Genomic DNA, 11,761 nt, shown 5'->3' with positions numbered 1-11,761 from the left:
TATATATTTAAACTTTTGTTGTGTGTAACAATGTTCGAGTTCAAATTATTAAAAATAATTAAAATGCAATCTGGAATATTTGAACAATTAAAGATGGAAAACGTTTAAAGTTAAAAATTTCTGATAAAAACCCTTTTTATTTTATAAACTTCAAATATAAATAAATTATTTTTTAAATGCTGAATGTCTTAAACTTTAACAACCATTTTCAGCTTAAGAATAACTTCATAATAATATAGTCGGAATTAAAGGCTTCTATTGAATTGGAAATTTTTTCTAATCCTATATTATTTAAATTTTAACCCATTTAATTTCAGTTTTTTAATTTAGAAAAGGAATGAGTACTTAATATTTAGCAGGATTTCACTGTTCAGTTAAGAAGAGTTAATTAAAACTAAGTATTTAAAAGTTAACAATTTAAAACCGAATTGTTTCACATAGAAAGCTTTGAATCCCTAAAATTTCGAAGAGTTTTTAAACTTTTAGCTTTACAGTTTTAATTGTTTTATTTAAAAAATGTTTAATTTGTGAATAAATTGTCTAATTTCGACGTATAAGTAACGATTGATCAGTTATTATTTGTAGAAAAAATCTAAATAATTTTAAAAATATTTGAAAATTTTGAAAAGATTTAAAATTAATTAAAAACTTGTAATGATTTCAATTAATTTAAACAAAGTGTCTTAAAATTTTTGGTCAGAACTTCTAAATATATTTTTAATTAATCTAATTTTCCCTACAATTTCTGGAAAATTCTGCGAATTAAAAAAAAGTTAAAATTTCAAGTTCTTTTTTGATAATTTTTTGAATCTCTTAAAATCTTTATAAATGTTCTGTTACAAGAACTGTTCAAAATTTAATTCTTCATTGAATTAAATGAAATTAAAATTTTTGTATTTTAGAATGGTCTTGCTTTCCTTGGAAAGGATTCGACAGCCAAATTAGTTTTTGCTCATTATAATCAAAACAAAACTTTAAATAAGGAACCTCGAAGTCTTCTAACCAGATGCATCGTATGAAAGTTCAAAGATGATGCTCTTAAAACCGTACGAGTTGATGTACAACTAGAACATTTTGTGTAAGTTAAATATTCAATATTTACTACGCAATTGAATATTCAGAGATTTTATTTCTTTAAACTAAATTAATTTCTTTTCCTATCAGCATTTCTCGAAACTTATAGAGAAAACGTTTCCCGGCGAAATGCCAGCATATACTATAGCCCGTACAAGTCCGAAAATGGCACTATCTTGCAAACCAGTGGAACTCTATGGGCACATTACAATTATCTCAAAGTGTTTTTATGAAGCAAAGGAGTCATTAAGCCTCCCTAATCGAAGGCTAACTCCGAATATGTACCAAAAATTGATTCCTCTGGTAAGAGTTATATTTCATTAGAAAATTTTTCAAAGAGTAAATATTTTTTAAAGCTATATGAAATTTATAATTGCACGTAAAAAGGTTTTAAATGTGAATTAAGCCAGGTAGAAACAGTCTGTTTCAAATAAGGTGGCCGATTGTAAAACGTGTTCTAATTTTACAATTAACAGAATTGGAAAAGAAGGCTCGAAATAATACGAGGAAGCTCAGCATTGATGACAGAGTTCTCATTAGGATATTACCTAAGTAGAAGAAGGTTTCAATATTAAAAGAAGTACATTTTTCTTTTCTGGATTCATGAAAATTTATTATAGAGAACTTCAACAATTAATTTAGAAATAAATTGTTCAAGAAAATCATTCATTTTAAACTCAATGCATGCACTTTCAGATAAGCAAAATTCTGTAGTTCTACATTTGCTTTAAACTCTGATCAATGCAGGAAATCCTGGACTGAAGAAGAAAGGCGATTCTCCAACTGAAATTACGAAGTATACTTCTCATGAGATACGACAGTCTTTCATCTATCATGTAAAGGTGAGTTAAACTTCATAAATGATATATAGCATTTCGTGACGTAATATTAATAATAATTAGATGAATATGAATCGTACTTTACTCGCATAAAAGAATTAAGTAATCGTGTTATAATTTTTAGGAAATTAGTGATCTTGAAGCTCAGATACTATGTTTGAGAAATCAAACCGTAGCTAGAAAAGGCACTGTACAACCTGTTCTTTTTGTCGTTGAAGAAAATTTAGAGAACATTAACGAGGCTTACGTTGTTGTTGATGAGCAACGATATAAGGTGCCTACATGTTTAGACGCGCTAGATTTTACATTTAAAACATTGTAAGCATTGGATTGCTTATATGCAAAAGCTTCACTGAGATTGCGACAATTTATGCAAGTAGCTGGTTATGAAATACCTCTCACTTCTGGAAGGTTTCCCTGTTAAACCATGATTGTCTGTGATTCTTGTAAAGATTCATTTCCAGATAATTTTAATTTTATACGACATATACGTTTGGCGCATTCCGATTTAAAATTATTTCAGTGTACTGAATCAATTTTGGTAAATCGTTTTCATTACTGGACTCATTTATCAGACACAGACGTGCAAAATATAATCCTAAAAAAGTAAACCCCGTTTTTTTAGAGGCGAACCAGTCTAAATTTCTATTAATTCCAGAGATTGATACCTGAACCTTGGAACCTGAAAAAGAATCTGCATCTGATATAAATTGTAGTACTTTCCACAATCACAATGAATCTTTTGATTCAAATGATTCTGATTCACTCTCAGAAGATGATTTACTTTGGGATATGGAAAGTTCGAAATTAACTTCAAATTTACCGAATACAGTTTTTTAAACTGCAGAAGGGGTGAAGGATCAGGCAATAAAGTTTGCAAGCAAACTGAATCAATTCTAAGATTTTCCCAGAAACCGAGTGAATACTATTATTAGCGATACATCCGAATTATTTGAATCTTCATTAAATTCTTTAAAAACTGAAGTATAGAGTCGTTTGGAAAGTTTAGGCAGGAGTAAATACTGTTTGTCTGAAATTAATGATGTGTTTTAAATTTTTTCTAAACCTTTTAAGAACATGGAAACAGGGAGTAAAAGATTGTCTCAATTTAAATATTATGATACGTTTAGTCAAAACCTACTGGAACTATGCGGGAGGACGTGCCGGTCTTTGCTCAATTTATTCCTATGCGATATGTTCTGAAAAACTTTTTTGAAATGCCTGACGTATTCGCCAAAACTATGGAATATGTTGATTCTTTAAACTCAAAGTCTGAAATTATTTCAAATTTAATTCAATGCTCTCATTGGAAAGCCAAAGTAAACCTCGACGGTCTTAAAAAAATATGGTTACTACTTTTAATGTATTTCGGTGATTACGAAAACAACAATCTATTGGGAAGTCATAAAGGGATATCTAAATGTGGAGCTGTATACTTAAGTATACCGTGTTTACCACCAGATTTTCAGTCAAAAATAGAGAATATTTTCTTATTTATACAATTTAATACCTTAGACCGGACAAGTTTTAAAAATTCTGTTATTTTTGAAAGAGTTGTACAATAATTAAAATTTCTGCAAGAAGAAGGAATTACATTAGATCTTCCTAGTGGTGAAAAGACGATTTTCTTCGATTTGGCATTGGTCGTGGGAGACAACCTTGGCCTCCGCTCCATTTTCGGATTTGTCGAAAGTTTTCCGTGTAACAAATTTTGCCGATTTTGCTTGACTGATAACAAAGATATAAATTCAATTTTTAAAGAAAGCAACGATATTCTTCGTGACATAGAAAACTATGTTTCCTGATTCAATTTAAAACATCCATCTTAATCGGGCATTAAAGAATTTTGCGTATTTAACCAAATTTCAGGGTTTCACGTAACAAATAATCCTGCAGTTGACGTTATGCATGATTTCTTGGAGGGCACATGTCGGTACAATCTGGCACTTATTTTGTATCACTTTATTTATATTCGCAAATACTTCTCTCTTCAATATCTCAGTATAAAAACACAGGCTTTTTATTACGGTCCTAACGAAAGCGTCAACAAACCTCAGGAAATTTTAGAGTCACATTTGACAAAAAAAAGTGTATTCTTTTATCGTCTGCAGAAATGTTTAATTTAGTTAAAAACTTGAATCTAATGATTGGACTTGATATTGATGAAGGTGACGAATATTGGCAGATACTGTTATTATTGCAAGAAATTTTAGAAATTATATGTAGTACGAAAGTTAATCTCGATACTACAACACAACAAGAATTTAAAATTGTTGAATATTTACAGATATTGACTACAAAATTCACCAACAGCATGAAACCGAAACATCATTTTTGAATCCACTACGCCTTGTTTTGCGAAAAGTCGGTCCCCTGTAGAATATTTTTTGCATTAGGTTTGAAAGCAAAAACCGCGAAGCCAAATAGGCTTCGTATTCTGCAATTTGCCGTATTAGTGTTTGCAGGACTATTACTCTTCGACATGAGTTGAAATTAAATTATAGATTCTTGAACAAAAACTTATCATATCCAACGTATGTCCCCAATAAAACTAGATCAGTCCCTCTGCAGAATTTACTGAACTGGGCGAAGAATTTTACGTTGTCCACTCGATAATTTTAATCAATCAGGAAGCATTTCTTGTTGTGCTGAAATGGATTCCTAACTGCTATCTCAATGAACATATCAAAGCGTTCAAGATATATAGTACTGACTTTTTCATTGGAAAATCTTTAAAAAGTCTGACTTAAGTAATGCTGCATGCTCTTATGTCATTATTACTTCCAATAAATTATTGTTCGTAATAATTAATTGCTTAGTTTATTTCATCAACAAAAAATCTTCTTAGACCCAATATTTATAAATGATTTCGCATTTGTAAAATAGTTCAACTTTTAGTTCAGTTCAGTTTTACAGACCAAATTTATCAATTATTAATAACCATTAGTATTATGAACAATAATCATGACTAATCAAAAATAATAATATTTATGTATAGAATGTCCCTTTTAAAACAGTTATTTTATGGAATTGCGAAAAATAATTTAAATCTTCAATCTCTATTATAAAAGAAACATCTCGTTTAAAATAAGTTCTTCAACTAAAAAGTTTGTTATTTATCAGGATATAATTGACCATTTACTCATTATAAATGAAAAGAATTCTAATATAGAATGTTAAAGTATACATTTTTTGTGATATTCAACTTGCAAATTATAAAAATTATTAGTTGAAAATTTCAAGGATTTTACCACTCAGGTTTTAGGTATCAGGTTAAAAAGCATTGCTAAAGAGTCTAGAAGGTTTCAATATATTTTAAAGATTTTTAAAAAATTTAAAAGGATTATTGAACGTTTTGCAAAGATTTGTTGGATTTGAACGATTTAAAAAAGACGTGTACATCACTAGTTTAAAAATATATCACAACAATTTCACAAGGCTTTTAAATATACCATAAGATTTAAATGATTTCAAACATTCTTAAAAGGGTACAGTACACCTAATTTCTAATATTGTAAAATGTTTGAAAGATTAAAAAATATTTCACTAAGATTTCGAAGAATTCGATTATCTCAGCGAATAAAAAAATTCACAAATATTTCAAAGGTTTCACAAAAATGTTCAAAACATTTCAAAAATTTCAAAAAGATTGCGAGGATTTCGAAGATTTGAAAATGGCGTTTATATCAGATTTAAAAATTTTTACAAAGATTTTGTACAATTTTTAAACACTTTAAAGTTTTCAAATATTTCAAAGACTTTAAACTATCAAATCAGGTTTTTACAAATTTGAGAAGATTTTAAAGGTTTTAATGATTTCAAACCAACACAAAAGATTTCACAAACAAATTTTGAACTAAGCATTCACAAATACTTCATAAAAATTTCACAAAGATTTCTGGTATTTTTAAGATTTTAAGGATTTCAAATACTTTACAAAAATTGAGAATGCTTCCTAACGAATTCACAAAAATTTCAAGATTTCACAAAGATCTTGAGTACTTTAAGAGATTGCAACGAATTCACAAGGATTTCAAGAGGTTTCAAAGATTTGACCAAGATTTCAAGGATTTCAAAGACAACTTGTGTTCGCAAAAATTAAGATAATATTTTATTTATAGCTCTTTTTTCTTCAAAAATGGTTGGCCTTATAATTTTATAATAATATACTTCATTCATACAAAATTTTTAAAGTTCGGGGCACCTCCAATTTTTGACCCAGCACTGTTCCTTGTATTACCAAGCCCAATGTGAGGCGGGAACTAGGCGATTTCAAAAAATTAAAAACCTATAGATATTTTGGAATTTAATTTAATCCCAGTTGGCGTATTGTGTATATAAGTAAAGGTTAAGTTAGATATATCAGCGAATATGTATTCTACATTGTTTAGTGTACAAATACTGTTAATGATAATGTGCTGAGTTTCACGCTGGGAAACGAACTGGTCGTTTTTGTATTTTCGACCGTCACATTTTTTTCGAACCCGCAGATTCCGAATTTTTTAATGACAAATAACTATGTAATTAAATAATTAAAATATTTTTGTTCATCAATTTTAATGTCATTTATGAGCCGAAGAAGATTCGTATTGACATCTATGTCTCGACTTAGTTCTGAGACGCAGCCAGTAATCGATGTCTTATAGACGAACTCAAGAGAAAACCAAGTCGAACTCGGGACCCTTCCGACTGCATACAAATAGTTTGAAGATATTTTATATTAAAAATATATTCTGGAATAAATGACGTAGCAAATGGATATTAGAAGTGAGATGTTTTGTGGGAAACAGTTGTCAAGTATTAAAACAATTAAAATCACTTGCTCCTCCTCATAGAAAAGATTCAGAATATTCTAGTGCTCTATGTCGTTTATTAATCAGTATTTTCTTATCTCAACAAGATTAATCTGAAAAAATAACTATTGTTTGAAAAGGGATCAATGTGTAAATAATAAATGTATGAACTCCATGAAACCCAGTTAAATGTATCAATATAATAAAATAATGTACATTATTGAAATTCATTATGTGCATTGATATTGATATCTATTGGATGACATACAAAAATGTAAATACCAAATTAAAAAAAAAAGAATCAAAAATAACTTTAAAACTTTAAACGTACATTAAAGTAAATTACATATAAATATCTGTTTTAAATGTATTTTTTAATTTTTCTGCAAGATGAAAAGAAAATTTATTTGAAAGAAATCCCGCTTCTACACTGAATAGCGTATCAAATGGAAACTAAGGAGAAAATGGTAATCACCGAGAAATCATTAGGTTTTTCATTGATCTAAGATCTTAATTATACTGAAAATTTTTTTTAATATTAGATAAATTCTATTTAAAGAAAACTATCACTCAACAAAAAATTTCTTTGCATCGAAAAACCTGTTCAAAAAGACATACTTTAAAATTTTTTTGACATATTGAAATTGTAAGGATATCCTTTAGTTATTAGGAATTCTAAAGAAATATCATGAAATTTGGTCTTTAGAACTGTTAGAATTTTCAAACATTTTAAGTTTGAACATGACATATTACAGAGAAGGTGATATCAGTTTCAAAAATGTGCGTAGCAACTAAATTATTTTTGTTTAAACAGACTCTTATCAAATCTAAATATCTTAGAAGGACAAAGTTAATGCCTTTAATATACAAGATAACAACTACGGAATATAATTTAGAAGCCAATGAAGCAGTACAATATTCATTAGTTAGATTGCTACGTTGCATTGTAGCATCGAAAATATGAGGAATGTTTGTATTTTGCTCGTATGCTTGGCCGTTATCCTAAACTCTATTGGTGAATATAATAATATAATATATATTTTATTTACGTAAATAGCCTTTAAGCTTTCCGAAAATCAGAATTTTGGTGATTTAAAGAGCGTACCTTTCACTCACCAGCTGATGTAAAATCTGACATTTTCTACACATGTGTAAACAGTATATTAATAATAGTAAAATGCACTCATACCCCAATTCGAGTTCGCCGACCGTCAAGGGACGTTCGGGGGAAGGGGGTATTTCTGTGTAAAGCAAGCATGAACAATGCTGAGGGTGGTAATGGGAAGCTGGACAGCAGAGAGGAAGGTAGAACAGGAGTAAGAGAAACGTTATTTAAAATAAATGCAGGCTATTTATTGGCACTTACATTGGCGAAACATCAACATGGCGTGGCGAGATGCGGGCGATCCTTGGAGACGATCGTTCCGGGTACAACGTCGAGGATTCAGCGTGGGGCCCAACGAGTCGTCCGGGTGAGGCAGGACACGTCGCTGGAAGAGCATGACGTCGAGGAAGAACTACATCGGGGAGTTGTTACAGGAGGATTCGTGTATTGTATAAATTTGCCTAGGTATGAGTCTGCCACAAAATTGGTATTTAAAGGTCTGGGTGTTTTCTCTAAGATTTTTTTCTAAAAGTTCGGTGCCTTCACCGATTATTTTGTTCCAGTAATCCTTGATTGTCCTCTATTTCCTATAATAACTGTAAAAAGATAACAACAAAAAAAGAAGAAAAGAAAATTTTGTTCGTCGTTTCAGGTTTCTAAATTATTTTGGCCTGGCTGTTCGTAGTGAGTTGTATTTATTCTTATTTAGTATACACTAAGTGGGTAACGTTGTAAGTTTGGTGATGTTTGGTAAGATTAAACTCTTTGAAAATTTATGTTGAGGGTTTCGAGGATTTTACTGTACTCCCTTCTCCTTATGTCTCGCACACTCCTACACATTCTGTTAGCTGCCCCCCTCTGTTCATCGGTTTGCCATAGTTTCATTTTTGCTTTCAATTAAATTTAAATGTTCTGGTTAAATATTTTAGTATTTCCAATGCCTATTTATTACTACTTATGAATATATTCTTCAATTCAAAGTCTATCTGTCCATTTATCTAAACTTTGAAATTCTATTTCGTTATCGGTTCCTATGGTTTTTCTCAGAGACTGGATTGGTTTTAATTCGCGACCTAGATTTTAAAAGGTTGGCGTAAACTGTGTCAAACAGTTTTTACTAGTGTTAATTGCGAATTATAAATCATCTATGTTAAATCTCTTTAATTTTTTTTTAGTTTCGTGTTATTGTCGGTATGGAGAATCCGCGGTGTTCTCCAACGCGAAATTAAACGTTTATAAAATTCTGACTCTCTCGTAATCCTGTTTGCTTTTTTAATTGTGATTATTTCGACCCATTTTGTAAAGAGTTCAACGAACACTAAAGTGTATTGATTCTTTCTCCTTTGAGAACTTGGTAGTGGGCCCATGATATCAACTGATACCATGATCCAAGGTTCTTCTATTACCCTTTTTCCAATGAACTTTATTTTACTTTGATTACTTGGCTTCACTCTTTTACAAATCTGGCAGTTTTTTAGTAATCGATTACGTCCCAATATACCCCCAGCCAAAAGTAATTTTCGAAAATTTCCGCATAAGTTTTCTCTGAGTCTAAATGTCCTACTTGGGTTCCATCTAGTCTTTCTGTAACTTGTCTGATTTTAATAGAGTGTCAGTCGTCAGTTATGTCTTTTATGTCTGTTTTTGGCTATATTTTCTGCTGATTCTCCTAATCTCGAAAGAGCATTAGGGACGAATAATCCGTGATTACTTTAGAGCTATAACCTGCCAGATATGGCCTGCATTTTCTAATGGTCCAAAACGCCTTTAGGCATTCTTTTTCTGGTACCGATTACCGAGATTCGGCCCCGTTCAGACTTCTAGTAGCCTATGTGATAACGTTATTTACGCCGTTGTTTGTCTACCTAAGTGCGGCTCACAAAACTTTGTTACTCGCATGGGTTTTCAGTTGAAAGGATTGTGTGAAATTTAGGCATGTTAATATAGATGCTGATGTTAAAAGGTCTTTAATTTTTTGTAAAGCCTCATCTTCCTCTTATCCTAAAACCCATGTTTTATCTTTCTTTGGCAATCTATTTCTTGGTTTCATTATCTCGGCAGCCAAACTCGCATTTGTCCGGACTGATCATCAAGTTTATTTTGTTTATTTTTTCTAATACAATATATAAGTATTTCGGAAGGTCTTCAAAATTTTGAGTTAGTATAAGAATGTGGTCCAAATAGCAGAAAATGTTTGGCTCTAGGTCTGGAGTAATTATTCTATCTCTCAGTCTCTGGAAAGTAGCTGGAGGAATTGGGTAGATGTATTTTTTGTAATATTCTTTACTTTTCTGAAGTCTAAACAAAATCTTTAATCTTTGTATGGTTTCTTTATCATAACTATGGGGGTTGACTAATCCGAACAAAGGGGTTCTTTAATTGCCTGTTGTTTCCTGGCTAAACTTTTATTTTATTTTCGAAAAGTTTTCCTATTTGGGATTGTTGGCTTTCGTTTAGCTCGACGATACCTTCGCAAATTTATGGAGAACTATTATTTTGCTCGTCGATCTTTTCTAATTTATCCAAAATATTATTTGATCGAATTGCTTTATTTTTAAAATTAAGCCATTGGTTTTTGTTGTCACTTTCTGATATCTCATTTAATTTATGGATTTCTTTGCTAATTTTTCCCGATTAGTAACGTTTTTATTTTTGCAAAGGTTACCATCGCTATCCTTGTACGTATCCTCATATAAACTGTTATAAAAAATTTGTCCTGAATTATTCTCTTTATTCTTTTTCCTAATTCTAGGTCTGCTTGAACTGACTGAGTCTTGTGCTCTTGCGTCGTCGCTAGCGTCGTGGATGGGGATGCTTTATAGGAGTAGGAATGTATTAATATTAGATATTCTTATTAAGCTCGGGATATATTGTATAGGATTTGTGGCAGCAACTTAGGCGTTTCGTGTTTTTGAAAAATGGTTAGGATCTATATTTACTAGGGAGATTTTGCTATCTTCTAAACTTGAGCTCTATTGTGATTTTTAGGTCAATATAACCAGAGTGCCTGTTTGATCTGCTATCGGTTCGAAAGTCTGTGTGATCTGTTTTGTTTTGAGTTTATTATGTCCTCTAATGGTTCGCTGTCATCGGAATCCTGTAATTTTATATAATTAATTCTTGATTTACTACGGTTTTCCCTATTATTATGAGAATGTTTATTAGTTTCTTTAAATTTTTCCCTTAAATCGATTTGAGCTAACTGTCTACTTCGAGTTTCGCTTCTATTTTTCCTGTAATTAGGTTCTATTGTTTCTTGTCTATTTTTAAAGGACTATCAGCTGATGGATGTAATCTATTGGTTCATAAATTCGTTGAACTTTGCACTCAGTAGTAGATATTATGAGGCTGGCTCGTAAAATTCCTTATTCATTTCGCGCAGTCAAAATCGATACTTAGATTGCAGGAAAATCTATTTTGCTGTTTCATATTAGGTATATTGGCTGCGGATGAGTAAGAGACAACCCTCATTTATGTTTAAGATTTTGCGCTAGAACATTTCATTGGAGCTTTTCAATCTGAATCAGTATGTTGAAAAAGCAGTGTTTGCTATAGAAGTTTCACAATTAGTATTTTAAATAATATTTGTCGCTAAATGATTGAACGGTGTTCAAAAGTCAACACTGCATAGTACAAATATTACGGGGACAAAATTTGGCTCTACGTGAATGATCAAATAATTTTTTTTATTATAATAATGATAACTTTTTGAAAGCAATTGAAATGATTTTTAATTTTGACTTATTAATAATTAAGCTTATTAAGCGTGTTCCAATTAACAGAGTACGTGTAAACCTTAAATTTCAACAATATGATATATTATACAGCATAACTATACTGCATAATATATTATACTACCAGGTGTATACATATGAAACCGGTATTTTTTCAAGAAAAAAACACATTTATTTCAAGAGAATGATAACAAATATTTTATTCAAAGTATGCGC

Source organism: Belonocnema kinseyi, chromosome 2 (assembly GCF_010883055.1).
Source record: "Belonocnema kinseyi isolate 2016_QV_RU_SX_M_011 chromosome 2, B_treatae_v1, whole genome shotgun sequence".
NCBI lineage: Eukaryota > Metazoa > Arthropoda > Insecta > Hymenoptera > Cynipidae > Belonocnema > Belonocnema kinseyi.
Note: the sequence above shows the minus strand (reverse complement) of the source record.